Genomic DNA, 13,946 nt, shown 5'->3' with positions numbered 1-13,946 from the left:
GGGAAACTCGCATGTCCATACTGCATGGAAAACAACAAGGCATTCACGCTAGCAAACGGAGGTAAAGCTTCTTTTTTTTACTGTCACCGTCGCTTCTTGCCATTTAATTACAGGTTCAGAAAGAACAAAAAAGATTTCTTTGTTGGCAGAGTTGAAAAAGATGTTGCATCCCCGCGTCTTTCTGGTGAAGAATTGCATCATGTTGTATCAGAGTACGGTAACATTGTGTTTGGCCTTCAATCAAGTAAGCAAAAGTTTCCTGGTTTTGGTTTGACCCATAATTGGGTAAAGCAAAGTATCTTTTGGGAGCTTCCGTATTGGAAGACCAATCTTCTCCGCCATAACCTTGACGTCATGCACATTGAAAAGAACGTGTTTGAGAATATTTTCAACACCGTCATGGATGTGAAGGGGAAGACAAAGGACAACATGAAGGCTAGATTGGATATAGCTTTATACTGTAACCGCAAAAATATGGAGTTGGTTTATGAGGAGTCACGGGTTGCAAAACCAAGGGCAAGCTTCGTGTTAGAGAAAAATGCACAACTGCTAGTCTACAAATGGCTTAAGAGTCTGCGTTTTCCGGATGGACATGCATCGAACATATCAAGGCTTGTTAACATAGAGGACTGCAGATTGTATGTAATGAAGAGTCATGACTGCCACGTGTTTATGCAAACACTCATCCCATTAGCTTTTCGTGATTTGTTGCCAAAGGGAATATGGGATGCACTGACGGAGATCAGTCATTTCTTCAGAGATATATGCTCCAGCAAGATGAATGTTGAGCACATTGAGAGGCTTCAAACGAATATCATCGAGACACTATGCAAACTTGAGATGATATTCCCTCCTTTATTTTTTGACTCAATGGAGCATCTCCCTATACATCTACCGTTCGAGGCAAAAGATGGAGGACCGGTCCAGTATAAATGGATGTACCCATTCGAACGGTGAGATATTACAGTTGCAATGGAATTCATATCTTAAAGTATTTTCTATGTTTTTCTTAATTGAAAATACTTTAATTGTACTTCAATGCAGGTACTTGTTTAATCTAAAAAAAAAGGTTAAAAACAAGGTGCATGTTGAGGCTTCGATATCTGAGGCCTATATTGTTGAAGAGATATCAATATTTATCTCGTACTATTTTGAACCTCATCTGAGAACAAGAATCAATCGTGTTCCACGACATGACGATGGCGGTGAAGTGCCTTCTAGTGGGAACTTGTCAATATTCTCCAATATTGGACGACCCACAACTAAAAATGCCGTAAGAGGAAGATATTTTTCGGAAATAGAATTCAAACAAGCACACAACTATGTTCTATTTAACTTTGATGAGCTGAGACCATTTATTCAGTAAGTATATATATGTGTAATACTAATTAAACTTTGTCAGTAATATACTGTTAATTATATATTGTAATATCATACACTTATTATCACTTGCAGGCAACATCGATAATATTTGCTCTCCAATAACTCGCAGTTGACTGAATCCCAGATCTTTCAATTATAAGATGAACAATTTGCCACATGGTTCAGAACACATGTAAGCACTATCACAAACTCATTCTAACGTATGCATGTCATTACGAGATTCTCGTTCATTTACCGTTTATTGATGTACACTTAATTACATATATTTACAAGGTTTATCAAATGGGAAGGAGTGTGCCTAATTCATTGTCTTCACTAAGCCTCGGCCCTGAAAGAAAAGTTAAGTGCTACAACGGGTATTTTATCAATGGATATGTTTTTCATACTGAAGAATACGGGCAAGGAAGAAAGACATACAAATGCGGTGTTTGTGTTAAGGGATCCACAAGTAGCCAGTTAGAAGTTGACTACTATGGTAGATTAGGAGAGGTTATCGAACTGCAATATCATAGCGAGCAGAATAAAGTGTTTTTATTCAAATGCTATTGGTATGACACGACGGACAGAGGAATCAGAGTTGATCCGCACCATGGTCTGGTCGAAATCAACTCAAAAGCTAGACTCCACAACATAAACGATGTCTTTGTTTTCGCAAAGCAATGTCAACAAGTTTATTACACATACAACCCTTCATTTAGAAAGGATCGATCAAGAGTTGATTGGTTGTCCGTTTTAAAAATGAAACCACGGGGTCGTGTCGAGGTTGTTCAGGATGAGAACGAAGACACAAGTGTGCGAGATGAAGTCTTTCAAGTTCGTGAGTTGGTTGAACCATATTGAGTTGCTCCTTCGATTGAATTGGAAGAAAATTCAAATTTTCGAGTTCTCAATGATAGTCTTGTTGATATTGACGGAGAGGAGTTGAATGTTGTTCTCAGCTCTAGCGGACAAGCAAATGTCGATGAAGAAGATGATATCCATATTGAAGATTGCGATGAAGATGATGACAATTCAATTGATGAGGAAGAAGAAGAAAATTCCGACTAATTATGAAAATGAAGCCCTATGTAAAAACATTTGTCTCATGTAATTTAGATTATGGATGATGTATTTTGTAAAACAAAATATTTGTTGTTTAAGCAATGTGGTTATTGTTTTATGTGATGGGCAGTTTATCAGTTAAGTTTTTGCAGGAAGGTAAATAGGCAATACAAAGACAACCTTTCCTGCATAATGCAAACTTACCGACGTCCATACCGACGGATAACCATTCGTCGGTATCTCACAAAGAGTTTGAAATTAATTACGCAAAATACCACCAACACCGACGACATTACCGATGGATTCACCGACACATACATCGACAGATTCTAGTCCGTCGGTATCTCACAGAGAGTTCAAAAATAATTACAACAAAATGCCACATTCACCGACGGGTATACCGACGGAATTAAATCCGTCGGCATCTCACAGAGAGTTCGAAAACATTTACAACAAAATGCCACAATCATCGACGGGGATACCGACAGATTCTAGTCCGTCGGTATCTCACAGAGAGTTCGAAAATATTTACCACAAAATTCCACAATCACCGACGGATTCACCGACAGATTTTGCGACGCTAATACCGACGGAATATTTTCGTCGGTAATTTGTCAGTCACACATATTACCGACAGACTGCGTGATTTCCAAAGTGTGTGAATTAATGCGCCTCTAAACTTGTCATATTACCGATGGCATCACCGACGGACGTCGAAAAATATGGAGGACTTTTAAAAATTTGGTGTGAAATTCAAAAATTACCGATGGATTTTTGACCTGTTACCGACGGAATTTTTGACCTTTTACCGACAGATATTAAGTTCGTCGATGATTCCCTCGGTAAAACTGCCCTATAAGTTCTAGCCCCCGCCGCTTCGCCTCATTTTTTCTTCTTCTCCCTGCGCCGCTTCTCTTCTCTTCTCCTCCGTTTTGCACCTCAGATTTTTTATTTTTTTGCCCGCAAGATTTAGTGTTGTGAATCTTCCTCATATTAAAAGGTATGTGTTTTTTTCCAATTTATTTTATTTACTTTTAATTTATTTTTAGTTGTTTTTATTTTTGTTATTTTGTTGTTTTGGTGTTTTTTTTTTTGTAATGTAGATAAAGTTTTGAATTTGTCACATTATTAAGGTATGTATATTTCGTTCCTTTTCTTGATGTAGGTTTTTTTTTTTTGAATTTTTTGAATATTTTTTATTGTTTTGTTGTCATAATAACATATTAGTTAATTTGTTGAATATTTGTTGTTAAAGTTGAATTTAACTTAGAATTAGTAATTGAATATGTTAGAATAATTATTAATTTTTACTCTATTATTGCATGATTTGTGTTTAATTATTTTCATTGATTTTAATTGTTAGTCTATATATTTTTTTTAATTTATTGAATATAATTTATTGTTGTATTGCCATATATAATTATTGATTAATTTGTTGAATTATAATTGTTAATGTTGAATTTACCTTAGAATTAATAATTGGATATGTTGGAATAATTAGTATTTTTTTTATATTATTGCATGATTTGTGTTTAATTGTTTCCATTGATTTTAATTGTTAGGCTATAATTCTTTTTTATTTTATTGAATATATTTTATTGTTGTATTGCCATAATTATTTAATAATTTGTTGAATTAATATTGTTAATGTTGAATTTATCTTAGATTTAATAATTGAATATGTTGGAAGAATTATTAATTTTACTCTAACTTGATGATTTGTGTTTAATTGTTTCTATTTATTTTTAATTTATAGTTTTGTTGTATTGACATAATTATTGAATGATTTGTGAATTGTAATTGTTAACGTTGAATTTATCTTAGGATTAATAGTTGAATATGTTGGAATAATTAGTATAGATTGGGTCAATTGGTTGTGGCTATTGTTAATATTTGCAGGTTTGTGGATTTGGGTAGTATCCAGTATAGGGGAGGTGCTGCCGATTTTTTTTAAATTTTGAATTTTATTATACAATTATTTATATAAAATTGTTTAGATGCGCAGAATGAAATCCAGAGCTAGTCGTTCACGTCCAGTCGAATCAAGTTCGTCTAGCAGCGATGTTGATGTTTCCTTAGGTGCCTCTCAAGAAGAGGCACCTACACCACCTGCGCTGTCAACCGATGCTGCCTCTTCCAGCGATGTTTCACATCCCAGAAGCGGCGTGCCTTCACAGCGGAATCAATTTACCCGCAAGTACGAGGCACAATAGAAGGACGATCTTTCAATGTAAGTTTGTTAAGGTTTTAGTTTTTTTTATATATAAAAAAACAAATTTAAAACATAATTTATGAAGTAATCACTATTTCATTAATTTCATTTCTTTTCAGGTTCACAAACATTGAGACCGCCTGAGTAATATCATCGGCGTTTAAAGCGTCGATGGAGATTCCATTGTTTCAATGGAGTCAGATATCCAGGATGCCTCAAATCAATGCATGGTTTCGTAGATTTGAGGTTCGTGTTAATATATAATTTTCAGCTTATTTCTAATAAATTCTAGTTATAATTGTAAATAAATTATTAACATTTTAAAAAATTATTTTTTTATACACAGCATCGATTCAGCTGGAACGATGAACATGACATTGTTGTGAGGAGGGTGTGGGAAAATCACGCGGCAATTAGGTAACATCGAAAACAATACGACTTTTTTTTTACATAATTATTTATGTTTCGAAATGTAATTTTTTCGTGCGTGAATTAGGTTGCATGATTTTTGGTATGAAACCCAGAAAAGGCAAAAAAAAAACAGCGAGGGATAAGGGGTTCCAAGGCTAGAACGATGTTGCGGTTTGGAGGGATTTCAAACCAATATACATCCCAGAAGATATATGGCCGCACTATCTTCAGCACATGACGTCTGAGCGGTTCACTCGACGCTCACAGTCCGGTGCTGGCAACCGGAATCGGCCAATTCATGGCTCGGTGACATTGCACACCGGCGGCTTCGTTCCGTTTGCTGCACATGCGAAACGGATGGTAAGATTAATTTAAATGAAATATATCATTCAATTAATTTGTTGTTAATAAATTTTTTTCATTATAGTCTACGTCTCTTGGACGTGAGCCGAGCCCTATGGAGCTGTTTGTGGAGATGCACGTGCGGAGTCATGACCGCCAAAAGGGGACGCAACAGTTCGTTGACAACCGTGCTCAACAGTTTGTGGTATGTTTGTTCAACCATTTTATTTTGTAAGTTATTATTATGTTTATTGAATTGAATATGATGATTAATTTTTTTTTCAGGAGACCTATAATAATCGGTTGAGGGAGAGATACGGGACGATCCTTCGACCCATCCGGAATTCGATCCAGATTTGTGGATGGAGGCTGGATCGTCAGGTGGACCCGATAAAAATCAGGTTTACGGGCTCTCCAACACTACCGCCGCCAACTTGCGGTCGACCGGTACTGCTTCAATCGTTGGGAGCTCCCAATCTGTATCGAGCTCCCAATCTAAGGAGTTCGTGGCCTTGCAGCAAAGGTGCGACCACCTATCAGAGGCGTACACACAACTCAAAGAAGAGTAAAGATTGGCGAACGAACAACACAAAGCAGAGTCTGAACAACAAAGAGCGGCCTATGAAGAGCTTCGTCAAATGGTCATGAACATGACACAAGGTGGAACATGTGCGCCTAATCCTTTTTGGCCGCCTAACCCCCAGACTCCTCCTCCACCTTTATATTAATTTTTAATAAACATTATTTATATTTAAAATTTTGTTTAATGTTTTTTTGAAACACATTCATTTTGTAATGAATATTATTTAACTTTGAGTTTTTGTTGCTTAATATAAATTTTATTTGCATAATTGGTTTGTATTACCATTAATTTATATTATTTTTTCTAAATAATTAAAAAAAATTACACAGGGATTTACCGACGGAATAACTCTGTCGGCATTGGACAGTGTCTGCCACCATCATTGACGAATATTTAGACGGACAGATTCGGTCGGTATTCCATCCCATCACCGACATATTCACCGACGGAAATAATCCGTCGGTATAAACTTACCGACGAATTTACAGACGGAAATATTCGGTCGGTATGAAATATCACTGACACTTTTACCGACGGATTTAGTCCGTCGGTATTTACATAACACCGACGGAATATTTTCCGTCGGTATATTCCAAGCGGGAAACTTTTTTTTTTTTGAGCGCATGGTCCGTCGGTAAATGTATTTTTGTATTTCCGACCGAAATAGCGATGAAATGTGGAATCACCGACAAAAGGTATTCCGACGGGCGTATTCCGTCGGTAATATAGTCGGTAAATAATTTACCGACAAACTTTCTGTCACACACCGACGGAATAGTTCCGTCGGTAAAACTGTGAAATCTTGTAGTGCTTTAAATATTATTAAAATGTATAGGTGAGAAAAATAATGATAGATACCAACCCTTTTACTATAGCTTAAACCCACTCTGTTTTAATGAAATTATTAATTAATTAATGTGGGTAAATGGGTCGGTCATGACGTCCAACACGAAGCTTTATCCTTTTAGTCTGATCCATCGTTGCAAAAGCATTTCCTTTTCGTTTTTTTTGTTTTTTTGTTTTTATTTCAAAACTCACCACCTTCACATCTTGGCTGAAAACATTAATTTGATATTTATAAAAAAAATATTGAAGTTAATCCTTCTTTGTGTGCGTTTGTAATAGAGGTGTGGTTGATTTTCTTGGTGCAACTTATATAAAAAACATGTATTTTTTATTTTTAATGAGATATAATTTATACTTCAAGAAAATTATACCTTAAAAAAAACCCAACCATATCCCTATCCGAAACACACTCTTAATTACATTACCTCGATGACGTCTGCATTCAAACACCAAGATAACTGTTATCCTCCACTCCTCTGTTAAGTAAACCACATGACCTCAGTGGCCATGAGACATGAGTATAGACACATCAAGCCACACATTGAAGAGGAGAAGTCACATGAGATCACAAGCACTACTTCCTCTGCTCCAAATTAATTCATGTGTTTAATTTTTTGTTTATAATTTATTATACACACTTAAAAACATTACCATATAAACTAACAATTATTTAACATATGTAATTAATTTCATTGATTTTTATTTGAATATTGGATTTTCAATTTTTTTTTGGGATATCATCATTGAGATATAAATCAGAGCATCAATTCCACAATCCATATTACCTAAACTTGGACATATAAAGTAATTATATAGATAAAGTAGTCTTTAATATGTAATTTATTCAAATATTTGATTTTCAATTTTTTTTTACCACAATTCAATTATGAATGAAGTTTAAGAAATACATTCAAATAATGCTTAATTAAAAGCACCCATTTAACTTTTTCCTCATCAATTTAACTTTTAAAGTTGTTTAATAATATTGACTATATATTACCCTGCAACACTAAAAAAGAATAAGATTTTTTTTTATTAAAGTTTATTGTTAAAAGTAAAGAACTTTAATATATATTTTTAGTCAATTTATAATAATTTTCCTGTTGTGGCTTATTCTGCAAAGGCACGTATGACAGGGTGCAAGTTGCTATTTGAGAGCTGATAGCAACTCTTAATTTTCTAGTTTGTACATACAGCAGGTTTTCTGTGGTTTTGTTTTTTAAAAAAATAAGGAACGGATAATATATTATCCATCCTTTTAATTTTAAAAAAATAAAATAGATTAGGGCCAGACATTGGGCTCTCTCTCTCTCTCTTAGTTTTCCCCATCATAATAATAATAATAATAATAATAATAATAAATTATTCATGAAGATTCAATTAAACTTGGTGTTTTATAATTAAAAATTTTAAATGTACTCTAAAAATAATTGTATTACATTTATGATTTTTAAGCTTTTAATCACACAAAATATAAATATATTTTAATATTTTTTGTTAACTTGATTTAATAATTATAAAATATTTTTGTTTTCAACAAAACAATAATATTAATATTTGTTTTTAGATTATTAAAAATTTAGGTCTCTCACATCATTACGTGGAAAAGCATTCCCTAGGCTAAGTCAAGGGAAAGCCCGGTTTAGGAAATAAACATAGGCCCAAACTAAAAGGCCCTTCTTAATTAGGACATTATTATGCACCCACATAGATTCAATCCACCTAAACAGGAGAGATCTTATGGTCTCGTTAAGCAATGGAGCAATATTTCACTATTCTAGAAAAATATGAAAATAAAAATTATGTTCAAATAATACAATGAAAAAAGGAAAAAAAAGGAAAAGCGTTTTTTTCAAGATCTGAATCCATGTCGTGAAAAACATGTTGGGAATAATACAATGAAAACTGCGCATCTCAAAGAATTTTCAATTAAATGATTCTTTTTAACAAAAAATGCCCTCCTAACTTTTAATTATGTCAATTATATCCTATAATCAACTACCTAAACTTTTTTTCAATTTATAAAATTATTTTTCAATTTATAAATTAAAGGTGTTTAGAGTACCGTAATAATTAATAATAATTGCTTTTTAAAATATTTTTTTTATAAAATATATTTTTAATATCAACACTTCAAAAAATTTAAAATATATAATTTAATAAAACAAATAATTTAAAATTTACTCTCAAGCACCCATAATTAGCTGCACCCTCATAATGATCTCTTTGTCCTAATATCCATCTATGAATTGATTTGATGGTTAAATTTTCATGTTTATTTATACTTACAATTAATTGAAAAATAAAATCACACGCACAATAAGCGTCTTGCTAATCTCATTTTTATATTATTATTGCTAAGTGTATTTTTAATATTATAATATATGCTATTTTAACAAATTATTTTTTTACTTAAAAATATATTAAAATAATTTTTTATTTTTTATATTAGTATATCAAAATTACCAAAAAAACACTAAAATAAAACTTTAACTTATTTTTTTAAGAAAATATATTTTTAAAAGCTTTCAAAGAAATGCAATCACTTTCTCTTAGAATAAACAAGTGGATTTCAAATTAGTTGTCTAACAAAAACAACAGGAGTGGCCGGCAGGGGCCTCAGTCCGTGCAAAAATTATATTTTTTCCCTGCTTCTCTCTTAAATAATTATAAATTTTAGCTCTACAATTATTAAATTTTAACTCTTACCCTTTCTAATTTTATTTTTTTTAATTTGGTTCTCCAATTCTAATGCGCCGGCTCCATTCCACCTCTGGAAACAGCCTAAAAAAAGTATAACACCACTTACCAGTGCTAAAAATATAAAAAATAAAAACCTAAAGTTATGTAAGAATTCATATTAAAACTCAATAGAATTGTGAAGCATCAACTAAAATAACTGCTACCCCAAGAGACGACGTGGGCCATCAGCTCTTGTCTTTTAAATTCCGGCCTGCTTCGGTGGTTAATTCAAGACTTCGTTAATCCAAAGCTAAAATTAAATTGGATTTATAAAAAAAATAAAAAAGTTAAAAATTTAACTAACCCGGCTAACCTAATAAATTGATCTCATGACACGGTTGACCCGACAAGACATGATTAAAAATCTGGTTACAATCCATTAATTTTTTTGTTAATATCAAAATGACATCATTTCAATTGACAAAAAAAAAAAAAGTTAGAATTGGCTCGGGTAACTTAGTGACCCGGGCTGGGTTTAAAAACACCAATCTCATCTATGCAGGGCTTGCCTTTTTTTACCCACTTCAATATATAAAGAAAATATTGAATTTAGTGAGCACAACATTAAAAAAAAAAAAAAAACTAAATGCTAAATATAATAAATTCTTAAATGTGAGCTGAATAAATTAGGATTTGGATATGAACAAACATTTATAAATTCCAATCCAATTAGAAAGATCCTCACAGATATTTTTATTAAACAAATTGACAATCATAATTTATAAATACTTCTTTGGCATGAAATTCAAATACTTCATTGTTAAAAAAAAAATTGAACATATTTTATAATTCCTTCCACTTTAAGTGATAAAACTATAATAAAACACAGCACACCCACACATATATACTCATTACTTGTTTATATATTTCTTAAAAAAATAGTAAAATATAAATATGTACAAGATAAGTTAATATTTCAATGAGATATCATTTATTAAAGTATCATATTTGCATTCCTTAGGTTGCAAATTACATAGCAAATCCTCTTATATTTTTTTTAAAAATTCTCATATAAGTTTTTATCATTTTAAATGGTTAAATTGCTCTAAGCTTTTGGTATATTTTGATAAAGAAATTCCTCCCTTCGTTTTCTTTTTCCGAATTTCTTTAAATATAGCTTTTCATGAGAGTGAGATTTATTTGATTTTGACAATTTATCTAACAATAATTAGATCTATATGAGGAGCTCTTACGTTGATTTTTGTAAAATTTCAAAAGTTTTTTCTTTACTTTAAATTAATATTTTTTTATATATTTTTAAATTATTTTAAATATGTCAATATTAAAAAATAATAAGAAAAAAATTATTATTTTAAAGTATTTTCAAGTAAAATATACTTTTAAAAACAAACAACTATTACAATATTAAATGAGATCTAAACGAGCACAGATGAGTTTTTATTTTTTACTTAGCATAGTTGACAACAATTAACAAAATAACATATTTCATAAGACATTTAAGAAAATAGCATTTGCTTAGATGCCACTTGCTTATTAAATGCACTAAAAAAATTACATGAGAAGAAAAAAAAAAAAAAAAAAAAAACCTCAAATGCATTTTGAAACTTGAATGATGTGACTATTGTTACCATAAAAAATATATCATCAAGATGAATATAACAATATCAAAAAAAGATTATCAAAATTAATTTTATTTATAATTTTTTGATGATGATATTTCTTGGATAATTTCATTAACAATTTATAATATCAATAAAATATTATATAAATGTTGAAAAAATATGTTGTTGAAATTCTGTGGTACTGATATAAATATTTTTTTCACGTTTATGATTTTACATATGAAAGATCATTTAATTTGCATAGACCCTTTCCAAGAAAAAGTCAAAGTCTGCCAATATAGGAAATTACTTATCTCTGCAAACAAAAATGCCATAATTTTTGTAACATGCTAAATTTGAAAAACCAGCAACCCTCTCTCCGAACCCTTAGGTCTAACCCTAATGCTGTTCACCTCCAGGTTTTTCAAGGCATTCATGTGCTAGTCAAAGGCTATAAGGTGACATGCACCAATAATGTCGTTTCTGAAATTTCTTGACGAAAACGAAGAAAAAAGTAAAAGGAGCTCTGGCTTAGCCCTGAAGCCTTGGAATTAACAAAGGAAAGGTAGGGTAGGAAAGGGATCCCAAGAAGAAGAGAAATCAAATATTAATTTAAAGTAAATAAAAATTTAAAAAAAAATTAATTTTTTAAAAACACTTTAAAAAAAATAAGAACAAATATCTTCAAAATAGTTTTATGTGTCCATGAAAACAACATATCATTTACAAAAGATCTTAGAAATATACTCTCTCTACACCGTGTACTTAAAAGAGTGAATCTTGGTGATGATAACTTCAGATTCAAACTCAGAATTAAGAGAAAAGACGAAAATCTCTTTACCAAATCCTGGGATTGTCCTAACGAGGCATTGAACTCCAAAAGCCTAGTTTAAGCATCAGAGATAAAGATTATGTTAGCTTTCGGTTGCTTTCAAAGGTAAGCAATTAAGAAAAATCTCTTTTTTCTTCTATTTCTTTTTCTTTACTTTTGAATCCATAGGTAAGCTCCGAAGGTTGCTTTCATTATCTAAAATGAAGAACATTTCCCACCGAAGATCAGTCCAATAATAGCACTAACTGGTAAATAGTGCAAGACTTATTCGTGAATCTCTGCTATTTTGAAATTTGAAACATCATAACAATGAAGACTTTCAATCTCTGCTATTTTGAATTTGAAACATCATAAGTAATATGTCTCTACGTCTTCCAACATCATAATAATATTAATGATTGTTAACTTCAGTGTCTGTTAAATAAGTAAAGATATACGCAAATTAACTTGGACATCAATATTAATAATAAAAAAAATTATAGCTTGTTAAAATAATATATTAAAAAAATATATCATGGAAATACATAATAAATATATTTTGAAAACGTAGAGACATATTAGCATAATGAAGGTATTTCCATTCTATGCTAACATTGAAAAGTACAATACTAAAACAAAAAAATAAAAAAAAAATGCTTAACAAGAAAATAAAAGCTTGTCGTCATATTAAAATATAAATTATTTTAATCCCTATGATTTTAAAATCTTTAATTAACAATAATCTTATTTTATTAATTTCATATCTTTTATTAAATTTTTTTAAATAAAAATTTAAGTACAACTTGCAGTATGGGCTTGCGACCTTTCTTTATAGGCAACCTTGTTTCCAATCCATGTTTATCTTTGGCATCTAGTAGACGAACCCACACTCACGTACTTGACAAAAATATAATGGTAAGAGAATGTCGTTCATATCTTTCTAGTTGAAATTCAACTGAGACCTCAACTATATTTACTAAAACATATCATTTTCTTTGACAACCAGACAGGGATCAATTCTCACAAATATGTGCTCTGAGCAGATGCGCATATCATCATTCCAACCATGGAGATAACAATAGAGATCATGGCTATCACTGTGCTCATTGCGAAAGTGATATGTGCATTTAACTCGCAAACTATAATTATAATTGAAATAATGAAATGCAATGACAGCGCAAAGAACGAAACCCAAGAACTCGCTATTAGCCCAATGTGAAGATAGCTGGCATGTTACTGTTGATCCCCAATTTTGATGGCTAAACCACTCCGGAGTTACAGATCCACGGAGGCAGAAACTACTTGCCCTTGCTGGCACCTGTTAATACAATTCAAATAACATCTTTTTAAAATGAGATGAAAAAAAAAAAAGTATATCAGAGATTTAAGAAACAGACCTGAAGGTCCGCCAAGAATTCATAGGTCCTACGCATGACATAATAATCCTCCCATCTATCAGCTTGGAACCTTGCTCTCTTGGCTTGCAACCTTACTTCCAATTCATCTCGATCTAGAGGATATAAACAAGAGGAGTCTGACATTATCAAATGAAAGCGTCGTATCTTATCTTCATCACTGGCATGTAGGAGACAAAGCCCAAACGCCCCACTGTCATACAGTAGATGGACCCCACACTTAACCACGTGACAAAAACAAAATAAATTGCTTTCCAGGTGAATTCAACTGAGAAACCTCGCTATATTCACTAAACGTATCCTTTTCTTTTGCAACCAAACAGGGATCAAATCCACTAATATTGTTCCTTCTCAAGATACCAAATAATTGTAATTTGAAATTGAGGTCACGGCTATCACTGTGCTTTTTGCAAAAGTTCTCATAAGACTTACCAAGGAGATAGCAAATTGAGGTCACGGCTATCACCATGCTTATTGCGGAAAGTGATATGTGCATTTAACACGCAACCTATGTCTGACAGAACCAAAACTAAGACGGGCAGGACCAACATGCAATGACTGCACAAAGAGAGAAACCCAAGAACTTGCTATTAGCCCA

The 13,946-nt window shown here is 31.9% G+C and overlaps 1 long non-coding RNA gene across 1 annotated transcript; it reads right to left on the bottom strand.

Moving 5' to 3' along the window:
• Window positions 1-12,950: 12,950 nt before the first annotated feature.
• On the bottom strand, window positions 12,951-13,535 carry LOC118027829 (uncharacterized). The gene is made up of 2 exons (XR_012168782.1): window positions 13,331-13,535; window positions 12,951-13,251 (listed from the first exon to the last, which is right to left on the bottom strand). It is a non-coding gene; the product is annotated as an uncharacterized lncRNA (long non-coding RNA).
• Between the last annotated feature and the right edge of the window lie 411 nt (window positions 13,536-13,946).

Source organism: Populus alba, chromosome 19, assembly GCF_005239225.2.
Source record: "Populus alba chromosome 19, ASM523922v2, whole genome shotgun sequence".
Taxonomy (NCBI): Eukaryota; Viridiplantae; Streptophyta; class Magnoliopsida; order Malpighiales; family Salicaceae; genus Populus; species Populus alba.
This window is presented reverse-complemented; position numbering and strand designations above follow the sequence as displayed.